The 10,547-nt window shown below is 52.1% G+C and overlaps 1 long non-coding RNA gene across 2 annotated transcripts; it reads right to left on the reverse strand.

Moving 5' to 3' along the window:
* Positions 1-435: 435 nt before the first annotated feature.
* LOC115642416 lies at positions 436-10,316 on the reverse strand. 2 transcript variants are annotated; one of them, XR_003998192.1, is made up of 4 exons: positions 10,259-10,316; positions 5,862-6,025; positions 4,587-4,717; positions 436-516 (listed from the first exon to the last, which is right to left on the reverse strand). It is a non-coding gene; the product is annotated as an uncharacterized LOC115642416 (long non-coding RNA). The 2 variants fall into 2 exon arrangements; XR_003998193.1 differs by lacking the exon at positions 10,259-10,316 and adding an exon at positions 8,839-9,185.
* Positions 10,317-10,547: the final 231 nt, after the last annotated feature.

Below are 10,547 nucleotides of genomic sequence, written 5' to 3' on the forward strand. Positions count from 1 at the left end.
ATTAAGGGATTTGGATTACTGGTTCCCATTAAAATGAATGGAAACAAAGTGTCCAAATAGCATAGTGTGATCTGAGTGTAACCAGTGCCTGCCTGAGTCTACAGAGAACCTGAAACCATAGCCCCATAGGCCTAAAAATCAATCTGATTCAATAACACCAGCTCCGAAAGGTTTCCTGCAAACTCTGGTGCTGTCCAGAGCTCAACCCTTGGCTTCCCCTGTGACAGCAACCCCCACCCCGCATTCTGTGGCCCCACAGCCCTTAGGTTGCCAGCAGCTGAAGGTGAATAGGACAGGTCCCACATCTCGGAGCCAGTATCACAGGCTCAGGCAGGCATTGCGTCCCCTCAGTTTGCATTATCCAGCTTTCCTTTGCATCCAGGAAGGCTAGAAATACACGGGCATTTTGTAGTGAAAACTGAGATTCTGATCTCATCGTGCAAGTCCTGGTGCCGGGGCCCTGGGCATGGGCCTTAGCTCTCTATCCAGTCCTGGGGCTGTCTGACTCCTGGGGCCCTGCGTGAAAGACATGAGGGATTTTAAATATATACGTATTGAATACAGAAATAGCTCCGTTGGCTCCTGGCCCCCTCCTGCCACGCCTGTGTCTGCAGCGACTATATCGCCCTCACATTCAGAATCCATTTAGAACAGGGACACTGACACCATTTGGTGCTTTAATAAATCAGTCACGTGACACCCTGAAACGCTGCGAAATGCCAGGATAACTGTGGGACTGACCCTCTCTTCCGGCTCCCTCTGTAATCACTTAGTGCCCTGAACCCCCAGTTTCCTTTTCACCTTACCCTGTACTTCTAAAGGCAAATGTATCTTCTTATTAATCAAATGGACAGGGACCCTAGTGGGCTGGGCACTGTACGTTATATATTAGGGGTATTGTGGGAGCACTAGGGAGCCTTAGTCATGGACCAGGACCCTGTTGTGGGGGGTGCCATACAAACACAACATCTAAGGAAGGAACAGTGGCTTGTGGTGTTGGTACAGGACTGGAGGACAGGGTGCCTGAGTTCTATCCATGGCTCTACCCCCAACTTGCTTTGTGACCTTGGTAAGTCATCTCCCCTCTCTCTGCCTCAGTTTCCCCATATGGCCTCCCTGCTTCCTAGTGGCACCTGGAGGCCCCATGTGAGATCCGGGCCCATACTGTATCATGTACTGCCCAGACTGAGATTAGGGCCCTGTAGTGCTGGGCACTGCACAGACACATAGGGAGAGACAGTTGCAGCCCCAGACTAACTAGACAGGAGTCAGACAAATGAAGGATCCTCCACCTCCTTTTGTAGATTGGGGGACTGAGGCCCAGAGAGACAAAGTGACAGACCCAAGGTCACTCAGGAAGACAGTGGCAGACCCAGGGCTAGAAGCTATATTGACTAGGTCCTAGTCCAGTGCCCTGTAACCACAAGGCTATCCTCCTGCTCAGCCGCATTGCTATTTCTGGAGCACTTCAAAATCCCAGAATGGTAGATGCCCTCCAAGTTCCTACTGAAGCTGGTGGCAAAACTCCTCTTGACCCTGGTAGTGCAGGGGAGAAAGCTAAGGGCCAAGGATTTGCCCTTTCCCCCAACTCCCCTCTGAAGAGCTCCATGCCCTTTGTAATCATTAGTAAATTCAGTCTCACCATCTCCCTGCCTCCCCGTGAGAGAGAGGTCAAGTTCCCTCCGATTTTACACTGGGGGGGAAACTGAGGCAGAGGGAGGGGAAGGGACTCGCCCAAGGTCACCCATGGAGTCAATCTCAGGACCAGGAATAGATGCCAGGCCTCGTGACTGGCTGTCTCCTGCACATTAGCCACTAGACAAGTCTCTGGAGAGATTAGATAGATAGACAGGCGGACGTCCTCCTAAGTATTCATGTGGCTGCCAGGCTGGAAGGATGCCAGCGTTTTAAGAGTTAATATAGCACAGGCAGGGTCCCCAGTGACTGCTCTGAAATACCAGCAAGAGCGCTCGTGGGAGAGTATTTACATTAATTAATGTAGCCTGGCTGGTCCCCTGGGGAGGCTGGAAGTATTAGCACCCATCTGTTATTGACAGGGAAACTGAGGCACAAAAAGTAACGTGACCTTCCCAAGGATGAGCCAGTGGCAGAGCTGGGAACAGAACAGAGATCTCCTGCAGTTCCTTGCACTATTTTTTTTAATTTTTTTTACCATGTTCCCCTTCGAGAGCTCTGGGTAGAGAACAGGAGCACTGACTCCTATTCCCTCAATCTCTGCTGTGGACCACACACTGCCCAAGAGTTCAGAACAGAGCCCAGGAGTCCTGCCCCTCATTCTCCTGCTCTCCACACTGGACCACACTTCTTCCCAGATCCTAGAATAAGATGCAGGAGTCCTGACTCCCAGTCCCTTCTTCTCTGACCTCTAGACCTCCTGGAGCTGGGCACAGAACCCAGGAGTCCTAGCCCTTCGTGCTGGAATCTATCTTTCGAACGAGTGATCCACGCGGTTAGACTGGAAGTGAAGCCCATTCCACCCAGGAAGATCAAACGCAAAAAATAAACCTTCCACAGAAGAAAAAAACAACAGTCCATGAGACTTCAGTTTATAGCAATCCTGTATTTATAAAGAGGCAGGAGGAGTGGGGCAGACAGGGCTTTTAAATTAAACCTTAATGGAGGTCTGCACAGCACTTGAAAAGGGGATTTTAAACTCATAATCAGGCCCTGGTTGCTGAAATATCTTGGAGAGCCGCTGCTGCTGGGGCTAAATCCAGCCAGCATCCTCAGACCGGCGACAGTGCCAGAGCGATTAAAGCTCCTTTTCACCACCGACCTGCAATGAAGTTGTTTACGGGAAGGGGAGTGCCAGGGGAGTGAGGCAGTTGCTCTGGAAAATCTGTGTCTGCAGTAGAAACTGCCAGTGTGTGCACATACGTGTGGGATGCATGTTCAGCACATGTCTGCCTTGTGTTACGGGCAAGTCGACTGGATCATGGTCAGAGATTCCTTTGCCCTCTTCGCGGATTGGGGCGAGCTTTGCAGTCACTGGTCAACTACAAGCCCCCTCTGTGCTGCACCCTCCCCCCACTGCATGGAGGTGGAGGAATGTCACCACCGCCTTCCTCCAGCCCTGACCACCATTTTACGGAAGAAGAAATTGAGGCACAGAGCGGGGAAGAAGCTTGTCCCCCAGGACATAGTGAGTGAGTGGCACAGCTGCCGGTGGAATGTGGGATCTAGGTCCTCAGCTGGTGCAAATGGGCCTCGTGCAGTTGGCTTTAATGGAGCTATGCTGACTTCCATCTGGCCCCAGCTCTCCTGTCCTGTGCTTTCAATCCCAGGCAACACTTCCTGCTAGAGACAAGAAGGAAACCCAGGAGTGCTGGCTTTTATCCCTGCTCCACTAGCCAGCCATCAGCATTCCTTCCCGAAACTGGGACTGCATCCTAAGTCTCCTCACTGTCTGCTCTAACCACTAGAACCGTTCCCCTCCCACAGCCAGGAATGGAACCTAGGAGTCAGGGCTCTCTGCACCCCCCTGCCCCAAGCTATCAGTACACCCCACTTACTTCCCAGAGTGATGACTAGAACCCTGGAGTCCTGACTCCCAGCTGCACCTTCTCGAACCACCTTGTGTACCACGGCCTCTGAGGCCTTTTCAGCTGCCTCTTGACTAGTATCTTCCAGTTGTTTAGTGTGTTTCAGCTTGAACGATGCTGATCCGTAGGTAAACCCCTGTAGTGAAGCCACCTGTGATCTGGATGGTCAACAACCAAACAGCACAGAGCTGTGTCCCACCCTAGAGGTGCCTATGTTTCCGTGGCAAAGCAAAGTGATCACTAGCGCTTTGGGGGTTCCTTTAGAATCAAAGGAGCCAGAACCACGTACGAACGTTGTCAAAAGTATTATGTGCCCAGATACCAGAGTGATGGTAAAATCACCTGGCGAGACACTGTAACTTGGCTGAAGGTGGCAGTATGAGCTGGGCAACTTGCTTGTTATCCTGATTCAACATGTGTGAACTTGGGAAGAACGACCGCCTTGGTTCGTGCCTCAGTTTCCCCATCTTTCCAACAGAGTTCATAATCCCAGTGCTTGTGAGAGCTTTGGATAGAAACACACAGAAAGCTGTTCAGCTGTAAATTTGCCCCCAAAGTACTAGTATTTCTGCTTTCTGGCCATTTCTCACCCAAATTGTCACACAAGGATAATCACTGACAGATTCTCAGTGAGTATTTTAAATTAAAACTCAGCTCTGCTGTAGCTCTGTGTGCATTTGTTCGTGTGTGTGTGTGAGAGAGAGAATGCAGCATCTGTGTATTTGAATGCAGCATGTCTGTGTGTGCATGCAGCTCTATGTATGTGTGTTTGAATAGTGTTTTGAAGCAACATTTGTGTGCGTTTGCATACAGCATGTGTGTGTAACGATTTGAATTCAATGTGTGTGTGTATGAATGTTCTTTGTGTGTATCTGAATACGGCGTGTGTACATTTAAAATTAGTAACTGGAAAAAAAAGTCTGTCCTAACTGATACCAAATGTCTGAGCTGAGCAGTTGGAGGGACTTGAGAGAATGTGGTTTGCCTGCTTTAGCTTTTCCAAAGGACTAATTTTATTTTTACCTCCAGCTTTCATCATCTGGGCGCCAACAGGAAGTGAGCATTCTGGAGCAATCCAGATGTTATGGGCCAGGCGATGGGGAATGGACACAGCTGGATGGGCTGCCACAGTCTGTGATTGTCCAGGTAGAGTCCTGAGGAGAAGAAAGGAAAGGGGAAAAAAGTGAAAAACCCAACCCGGCCCTATATCCTGGCTATGCTGCCTGGGTTTATTTTTAAACACTAAGGTCACATTTCTCCTGAGCTTCGTGGGTTTGGGCAGAAACATCATTTGCCTTCATTGTGGGTCTGGGAGGAATTTGGAGCGTGGAACATGACAACATGGTGCAGGGATACCAAACAAAAGCAAAACGAAGGAAGAGGCCCATGCACCATCATCCAGCGGAGGAGTGAGTCACTAGCATGCGAAACGCTCCTACAAACACTCGCCAGTCATCTGCGCTACAAAGACCCCTCCCAGAACCCGCGGTTATACAGCAGGGTTTGTAGATGGCTGGGAAGTTCTGTATGTGGGACAGGGCCTGGGTCATCGTCTCTCTGCCCCTTCAGCAGTTGTTTGCACCAGTGCGTATGAATTCATTGCTGTGAATCCGTGCGACGAGTGAGGGTGGCTGCACGTTATCAATGAGGGGTATTATGTTAGCGCCTATGAGCGTCGTCATGGACCAGGACTGATGCGCTAGGCACTGTACAACACAGACCAAAAGGCGTATTAAAAGGATGGTGAGATACAGAAAGTGAAAAGGGCATGAGAGAAAAGTGTGGGCGAGTGTGTGGCACGAGAGAGTGCGGTGGAGAGGGAGTGTGGGACAGAGGGGGTAGCACACCGGAGGGAGTGTGCGTGAGAGCCAATGCTGGTCCCCACGCTGGGATGCACAAGGCATATTGTTTCTATCCTGCTATTGTTTAGCTTCATTCTGAGCACGGAGGAAATTTAAAACCTCACAATAATTGTATTTAGGAACTTCCAAGGTCTCCATGGTGACCTGCTGTGACGCCAGCCAGTACCGAGGTGGCGAGGTTGCAATATTCAGCCAGAGCACAGCACACAGCACGAGCCATTGGTTAACCCCTCCTGGGCCAGGCTGGGGCAGTTGGGAAGGACTGGCAAATATGGGTATTTGTTTCTTGTAGGAACCATAGGGCGGACAGACACTCTGGGAATAAGTACCCTTTCTCAGTGAGAGAGAGAGAGGTGTGCATGGGGAAGGGAAGGGGAGAATGGGTGGATAGATAGAATTTTAACAGTGAGGGTAATTAACCCCTGGAACAATTTACCAAGGGTTGTGGTGGCTTTTCCCTCACTGGCCATTTTAAAAGTAAAATTGGATGTTTTCTTCTAAAAGCTTCTGCTTTAGGAATTTGTGGAGGGCTGTTCTCTGGCCCATGTTACACAGGAGGTCAGATTAGATTATCACAGAGGTCCCTTCTGGTGTTGGAATCTATGGAAAGAAAGAAAGAAAAGAAAAGATAGGTAGGTAGACACTCTTCTACTTCACTCACTGTCCAAAGTGCTACTGGAAAAGAAATGAAACAATTATTCCTCATAGGCAAAAAGATTTTTAAAAGACAGCGAAACCCTCTGCTGTATCTCCATGGGGCGGCGTTTGTTTCAGCAGCATTGGCGTGGGTTACTCCTTGGCTGCGCGGCTACCAAGGAAATCTCAGGGTGCTGCAGAGAGCAGTGTGGGCAAGGCGTTCTGTCCCCTAAGTCAGCGCTGAGCTCCATGCCCCAGCATGGTGCCGGGGGGCGCTGCGCTGCAGGGAGCAGGGGGGTGGTTCAGTAGGGGGTACTCTCCCCTGGCAGTCGGTGCTGACCCCAATGTGATGTGTGTGTGTGGGGGGGGGTGCAGTGCTGCAGGGATTGGTGTGGGTAACGCAGTCAGAGGTGCTCTTCTCCAAGTCAGTATTAAAGCCAGTGCATCAGGACTCACCATGAATCAGTGCCTGTGAGCGCTCCCCAGCCGAGGACCCAAGCCATGGCCCGACTAACCAATTCCCCTTGGGGCTGAGTGACCGAGACACCCAGATGGCATGGCCAGACTGCAGTGCCCACCCCAGTCACGCTGACTCACTAGAATCACGTGAGGCTGAAGCAAGATGTGTCAGCTCTGGCCAGAGCCAGCGGGGAGTGGCATCTCTGAGAGGTGACGCTTCACCTGCTGGGCCAGGGCCTCCGCTGGTCAAAACTGGCAGAGCTCCATTGACTTCCACAGAGTCATGTTAAATTATGCCAGCTGGGGATTGGGCCCCGTTGACTGTGGCTGATTTAGACCTGCTGGGGATCTGACTTATTCTCTCAGCACCTCCCAGCACCAAATGGGGGTGGGGGGGATTTGGAGCCTCCTAGCTGCCTCTGTGGAGGGGATTCAGGACTCTTGGGTTCAATTCCCAGCTCTGGGAGGAGAATGTTGTCTCGTAGTTGGAGCAGAGGACAAATGGGCTCTCTGCCCCTCTCTGATGGTTACAGCAGGAGGGGACTGTGGGTCAGGATTCCTCAGTTGCATTCCCAGCTCAGAGACACAGCATGGTCTGGTAGCTGGAGCAGGAGGCTTGGAGGCAGGACTCAACTTGGGCACTGCCTTCACCATGTGACCTTGAGCTATTCCTTTTTCTCGCTGTGCCTCAGTTTCCCCCTTTATACAACGAGTCTAATAACTTTTCCCTCAGAGGAGATGGGAGGGGTATCAAGGCACAGTTAACCAATGTCTGAAGTATTTTCAGATCTCTGGATTCTACGTCTGAGTGTGTGACTAGCATTTCTGGGCTCTTGGTTACTTTGTGTCTGGGACTCCGGGAAAGACACTTGCAGGATGAACAACACGGGGATACCCACCGTCAATAAAACGGCCTGTTGCTATGGCAGAAAAAAAACAGTTGGGGGTGGGGGTGTCGAGGCTGCTCAAATTACAGAGATTTGCATTGAGAGAAAAAAAAGTCTCAGCTTCAGCCCCCATGGGCAACCTGCACTGAATTAAGTGTTATATTATAGGCCTCGCATAGCTGGAATAACCACAGTGACGTCCTGCGGCTTTGCCGACTTCCGAAGTTAAACACTGTTTAATGTCTGTATGTAGCGTTGCTATGGAGATAATAGCCTGGTGTGTGTGTGTGCGGCCCGGCTTATCACAGGAAAGCAAATCTGACCTCGACCAGAGTCTGACGCAAGCCAGAGATGGTCTGTTACCTATGGGCTGACAAAAGCAGAGGGGAATTCCTGGGTTTTCCCTAATCTTCTGCTAGGAAAGGCACAGGCAGACAACGGAGTGGACGGCTGTACTGGCAACAGAGTGTCGTACCACAACGCAGCAAGCAAACACCCCACTGGTTGGAGAGCACATGGCTGCCTCAGTTAGGCATGTCTCATTCAGCCTGTGCAGCTGGGAGCATGTGGCTTTGGAGACAATGGGAGAGATTCTGCTCCCAAACCCTGTATTTCCTGGCCCGACGGACAGCATTGCTGAGAAAAGAAGCCGCACAGCCCCTTCTCTCTTCACCTGTGTTGGGAGTGAGCTGGCTTCTGAGCGAGTGTGGACATCCAGGGTAGCTCTAACAATATGAGGGGAATTGTCTAGCGCCAGGTCTCCTTTGCAGATGATTTGTGCCCCGTTCAGGAATTTGATTTGTCTTGAGAGTAATTTTAAAATGAATTGCTTACCAAATCAGACATAAAAATACAAAAGTGTCACAGCCCCACTGTTACTGAACAATTGCTTGCTTGGTCATTTTTATCACATAATTATCAATGAATCCATTGGAGTGTCAGTATTACACTGACATCTCAGTGGGATACTGAGCCGGTTTTCACTTGTGAGCCTCATCTAAATACCAGGCCCTACTGCTCGGGGCTGAAGCATGTAACTTGCCTGCGTGGGGGGCTCCTAAGGCATGGGCCCCCAGGCAACTGCCCTGCTTGCCACCTCCTCAGGCCAGCTCTGCATTTGCAACCCCCAAAACCAGTCCTGGGCCCACCCTCGGGGCTGCAAGCCCCAAGTCGAGAAACACTGATTGAGTTGAGACCCCTTGGAAGACCTGAGTGTCTCCTAGCGAAGTCGCGCCTCTATTGTTTTTAACCTCCACATAGCAAGTCATGGTCAAAACCCCAAATGGGGGGATACAGGTGTGACCTCTCCGCCTTACCTGCATTAGGGCCTTATGCTGAGATCACCCGGGGGCCAGTTCCACCAATTTCAATGGAGCGCCACACCCAAACAGACTCCCGCCCACAGGATCCCGCCCCACATCCATTCCTCACCTAGCTGCAAAGTGCTGCGGGCTGAGATTTCCGCTTGATAAATTCACAAATGGGATTATTGGAAGGAGTGGCCTGCAACTGCTTGGACTGGGCTTGGTGACCCAGGAGGTCCCTGCTAGTCCTGTGTTCCTGTGCCCGGAATTAACTGTGTAGCCTTGTTCTTCCCAGTGTCTGTATAAGTGTGGTCAGTTCAGCAGGGGTGTGATTATTACCAGTATAGCTCCACCAGTACCCCTAGCGTGGGTGCTGTTATATCAGAATAGAAGTGCCTTATACAGGATAGCCTGGTCCTCTTCCCTACCTGTATCAGCACCTTTATACTGGTGCAGGCGATTGTAGCGCTGCACTAAAACACTGCAGCTTCAGCGTGGTGAATCCTAATCCTACCCTGTTTGTCATGGGAATCTGCCCCTTTCTGTGCCTCAGTTTCCTCACCTGTATTAACCTGAACGTTAACAGCCCACTCTGGTATGAAAGGGCTTGGGGGAGGGAGAACTTCCCCACCCCGAAACAAGCCACTTGTTTCATGGGCTGACAATAGGTTATTCCTGCTTCGCCCAAAACTTTCAACTGCCCTGAAGTCCTTGTGAATAACAAAGGACTTTTTGGAAGACTAGGGAGTTAATTCCATTCTGCCCCCTAAATCCTGACACCCGCCCTCTTCCCCAGCTTTCATGGGCTACAGGATTCTCCTTCACTTCCTGTCCTTAAATCAAGGGACATCTCATGTCATCATTTACACTAGAGTAAAACACAGCCACGCTCATCTGGGAGCATCTGATGTCCCCAACCCCCCTGTATATCCAGGACCCCCAAATTCCCATTCTTTCCTCACCCCAAACCCCTCTTCTTCCTGAGCACTCACCCTCATCTGAATATCCAGCCCTCTGACCCACATCTCCCTCCTGAGCCCCCCAACCTCCTCTGTATATCAACCCACCCCATCATCTCTCCGAGCCCTGCAACCCTCTCTGTATATCAGCCCCCCCGAGACCCACCTTCTCCCTGAGCCCCCCCAAACCCACCTTCTCCCTGAGCCCCCAACCTCCTCTGTATATCAGCCCCCCCTGAGATCCACCTTCTCCCCAAGCCCCCCAACCCCCTCTGTATATCAACCCACCCTGAAATCCACCTTCTCCCCGAGCCCCCCAACCCCCTCTGTATATCAACCCGCCCCCAAACCCACCTTCTCCCCGAGCCCCCCCAAGACCCACCTTCTCCCTGAGCCCCCCAACCCCCTCTGTATATCATCCCCCAAGACCCACCTTCTCCCTGAGCCCACAACCCCCACTGTATATCACCCCCCGAGACCCACCTTCTCCCCGAGCCCCATGCCCCCCCCAAACCCACCGAACCCCTCTGTATCTCAGCCCCCCGCACGCCCCATTTCCCCAGTTTGTATGGCCCGTTGCCGGGTTACCCGGGGCGGGGCAGGGGCCGGGCCGCGTCTCCGAGCCGCCTGTCCCGGGGCGCCTGAGCTCCGGGAAAGGGGCCGGGCTCGGGGCGGGGCGGGGCGGGGCGGGCAGCGAGATGCCCGGGGCGCTGCCGGCTGCCGGGCTGGGCCGAACTCCTCCTAATAGCCCGGCAGCTGCGGCCGGGCTCTGGAGCGCGGGGCTGGAACAGGGCGGGATCTAGAACCAGAGTTGCTGCTCGGCCACCCGAGCGGTCTAGAGCTATGGCTGCTGTGGCCCAGTCTGAGACTGGAGAGT

This window comes from Gopherus evgoodei, unplaced genomic scaffold (assembly GCF_007399415.2).
Source record: "Gopherus evgoodei ecotype Sinaloan lineage unplaced genomic scaffold, rGopEvg1_v1.p scaffold_40_arrow_ctg1, whole genome shotgun sequence".
Classification (NCBI taxonomy): domain Eukaryota; kingdom Metazoa; phylum Chordata; order Testudines; family Testudinidae; genus Gopherus; species Gopherus evgoodei.